Genomic DNA, 4,333 nt, shown 5'->3' with positions numbered 1-4,333 from the left:
TCTAAAATTCAAGAAGTGTGAGATACTCATCTCTAATCATATGAGCAACATGAGTCATGTATTTTTAGATACCTCTTGATGCTTCTTGGAAGCTCATTCCACATAATTTCCATGAGCTAGAGGGTTCTCTGAAGTCCAATTGAATATGAGAATTATTCTTAAAAGATACTATGTTCTCTTCGAACTTTGGAGCTTTAAGTGGTAGCCCAAAAATTGTAAAAAATTACTAATTCAATTCCATGGACTAAGAAGGTGTTGAGTTCTAGATTGGGAAAGAAGACTAGGCACAAGGTCTACATGGAATACCTAATCAAATGGAAGGGAAAGCTAGATATTGAAGCTACATGGATACCAGTGACTGATTTCAAGAAGAAGGGAATAGATCTCAACTTGATTTCTACCACAGTCCCATGAGGACTTCTTTTATTGGGGAGAATGGTGTAGTAGCACTCTAGGACATGTCAAGGTCCTATTGAAATTTTTTTGTGTTTAGCTCTTTGATGGGCCATGGTATCTAATAATAGATAAATGAAATCTCAAAGTGATATCCAAGTGCATCTTGGCATGTTTTCTAAGTCAAAATTCAAAAGTTGTGGAAAAAGATGTAAAGTTGCATTCCCTAGGTAAAAAGTTGTCAATGGGTCCAATTGTCTCTGGGAGTATAGTATATGATCCAAGGCCTAGAATGGCTTGGAATAGAGTCTAGACTCATGTGAGATTGGGGAACAATTTGGTAAGGTTCTACACACCTAGGCTGAAAGGAACCAAACATTTCCAAAAGTTGTCAAGAAATTGAAAAGTTGTCAAGTTGCAAGTTTGACAACTTTATGTGAAACTTTTGTAGCTTGGTTCAATATTTTACCAATTAGTCACCCACTCCCAGAATTCAGCTTGGGGAAGGTTTAGGAAGGCTATTTAAACCCATCCAAACTAGTTTGTATGGTTGGATGTTGTGTTTTTCAACTAGAAGCAATTGAATGCAGACCAATTTTGACTGTATAGCTATGCAATGGTGAACATCAACAATCATATTGATTGAAATTTGAGTTATTTTACATTTAGTAGTTAGAGTATGTGATCTTGATATTCTGTACATAATTTTGTGTATTCTTGATTAGTTTTGTTTGGTTAATACATATTATTTTGTACTCTGTTGGTCACTAGACAAACCCAAGCAGTTTTAAAAGAATGGAGTCTAGATTCATTTCTTGTAGTTAAAAATGCATGGAATTATGGGAAATGAAAGTAGACTCTATATACATTATGTTATTTTTTATTGGAATGGAGGAGTTGCAGTTTGCTATTGTTACCAGCCATCCCTAGGCGTGAGAATATATTTTGTATTTCCAAACACCAACTTTAGCTGTAGGCTCCATTCATTGCTTATCTTTTGGACAATTGAAGATAAAATAGGGCTACACCACAAGGACATTGATGTAGTACATATCATATGCCATATTGTATGGAGCAACAAAATTCTATCCTCCATTACAATGGCATGCCACAAATCCAATTTATCTTAAGTGTGTCTCTATGGACTATTAATCAAACCTTCAGCGTGCTCATCTATTGATTGACTCTAGAAATAATTAACACATGCTCAAATATTTGATAATTGTAATTAATATGTTTATAAGCTATAGAACTATCAAGAAGACAAATTATAATTAAAATTCTTAAATTTGATCAAAACACTGAGTTAAACATGCTGCAATGATCTCATGGGAATACATAGACATTCCAGTGCTATAAGGATAGATTAACATAATTCTGAAGCATGCTCTACTAAATGTGGTTTAATATTGGTTCACTTCCATTATTAGGTTATTTGATCACCTAAGAGATAGTAGTGCCCCATATGCATGTAATGCTGAAACATATAAATATTTCTTCACAAGTATCCACCTTAATGGATTTAGAAGAGATGAAGAATTACTTTTTTAAACTCACCTTTGTGCATTGCTCAATTTATGGTTCCAGAGGAAACAACAGTGTTCTTGTTTTAGGAAGAAATTTACCAACAACCTATTGTTTAAGAAGGGATACTTTCTTCTTGACCTTAACAGTTTTTGACATTATTTAATTTGGTATATCTTTGTTGTAAATTTTTGTATCGAATAGTGCGCTAAAATAAGCATAAAATTGTGGAGCTGAAATTATAACTTTCTTAAAGGAAGGCAAGGTTTTTTCTAGACTCCAAAATTTAACTTTTGACCAACAGACTGAGAGGACTTACCCATAATTTTGGCACTATGCTTCATCATCTGTTCTAGATTATATCTGTGTCTTCAATCTATGAGCAAAGAGCAAGTTTGGTCATTAATTTTAACTGTTTCATGGGGATCTAATGTTTGCTATTTTACAGCTGACCAACTATTGAAGAATTCATCTACCTCTGATTTTGCTTTGCAAAAGAGACCACTTCTACAGCTTACCATCGGCCTATTACAAGTCAAATCATCCCAGTCGTCACTCTTTAAAACATGTTGATGCCCCTTATCATCTGTCTTGTATAGCCTTAGAATAAATATCAGTTATGCTTATTACACTGTCCAGATTCTCATTGAGAATTACAAATGGCATTTGAGTGCCTTCTTGCCTCTTTGATCTATTACTCATTGACTACATTACACAATGCAAAAGATATCCTTCTCTAGTGACATTTTTTGGATTATTGGTAGACCATTTCCCACCAAAGTGAACATTGTCCAATATCTCATATGTATCAGCATTGTGAATAAAAAATATTTTCATAAGTTTACCTAGCCACATCATAGCCTGATTCAGCATTCCAAGGCTACAAAAATGATTAAGCAGTGTACTATAGGACACCGTATCTGGGACAAAACCCATTTTAAAAAGTTTTTCTAACAAAGTAACAACCAGACCAAGGGAATCCTTGCAGAGCCCATCCAAAATTGTATTGAAAGTGAATGTGTCTAGAGATGGAAACAATGCTCTCAAGGAGATTAAAAGCTAGCTAAGTCATTTTTGTAATGCAAAGGCCATTTATCAAAGTATTGTAGGTAATAACATCAGGAGCACAACCACTACATGATATCATGTTCATGATCTCCAAAGTTTGCTTCATATCAGCTGCCTTACAATGAGCATTAATTATAATATTGCAGTTAAAAATATCAGGGGACAAGCCATTTCTTGGCATGAGGGTACAAAGCTGATTTGTTGTACTTATCATTTCGTGTTTACAAAATCCATTAATGAGAGTATTAAAAATAATGACATTAGGCGCAAGCGCAATTTTTAATCATTTCCTTTTCTAGCCCAAAAGCTAAGAATAAGTTTCCTTCCTTGCAATGTCCATCAATCAATGAGCTATAAGTGAAATTGTCAGGAAAAATGTGTGAATTTACCATTTTCGTAAGGAATCTATGTGCCTGCTTTATGTAGCTTATCTTGCAAAGCCCGTTCATAAAAGGAGTGTAAGCAATAACATTAGGTGGAATTTCTTTCTTGTCCATTTGTGCCCACAGTTTAAAAGCTTGTTCTACATTACCATTCTTGAGATGTTCATCAATCAATACACTGTGTACAATTTTGTCACGAATCAAACCTTCTCCAAACATTTCTCTCAAAAGCAAATGTGCCTCCTGTATATTACCTTCCTTGCATAACCCCATTGTAAGAGTAGTATAAGTAATCACATGAGGCAAAAGACCACTCTTTACCATATTATCAAATAGTTTGAATGCAACACTTGTGCAGGCAACCCTGCAGTGTCCAGCAATAATGATACTATATGTAAAGTTTTTTGGAACCAGACCATTTAGAATTAGTTGGTTTAAGAGTCTGACTGCTTCTTCTAGCCTGCCAGCTCTACAATGACCTGAAATGAGCTATAAGTGCACATATATGGAGGTATGTTCCTTTCAGGTATGTAATGTAATATTTGATTGCCTCGCTTTTCTCTGCGAAACTTGAAATAACAAGCAATGGGTGTGTTGATCCCTAGAGCAACCTGGCTAGGTGGTTGATAGAGAAATGTGCTTGGACATTGCAGGGACAAAGAAATGTGCTTGGACATTGTCTTTTTTTGTCCATTGATTAGATCTTGATAGTTTTGTGTTCTATTTATTGACTCATCAAATTTGTTTGCCTTGCTTTTGGATTACTGGTATTTATGAATATCTTAGGAGGTTGTTATAAGCACTTGTTTGAAAACTCAAGTTAGGGAACAAAGCAAATGAGAAATGTCTAGTCCAAAGAAAGGAAAACATTGTATAGGGTGCATATAAATATATTCAAAACAAGGCAAGAAATGTCAATCTATAAAACAAAACTTCAACTCACCTTTGTAATGCTAGGAAGGAGA

At 34.6% G+C, this 4,333-nt stretch overlaps 1 pseudogene; it reads right to left on the bottom strand.

Moving 5' to 3' along the window:
• Positions 1 to 2,499: 2,499 nt before the first annotated feature.
• LOC149553102 (uncharacterized) lies at positions 2,500 to 4,045 on the bottom strand (annotated as a pseudogene).
• Positions 4,046 to 4,333: the final 288 nt, after the last annotated feature.

The sequence above is a fragment of the Cupressus sempervirens genome, chromosome 6, assembly GCF_028749045.1.
Source record: "Cupressus sempervirens isolate cs-2001-9-10 chromosome 6, ASM2874904v1, whole genome shotgun sequence".
NCBI lineage: Eukaryota > Viridiplantae > Streptophyta > Pinopsida > Cupressales > Cupressaceae > Cupressus > Cupressus sempervirens.
The sequence above is the reverse complement of the archived record's forward strand: the minus strand, read 5'-3'. Positions and strand labels throughout refer to the sequence as shown.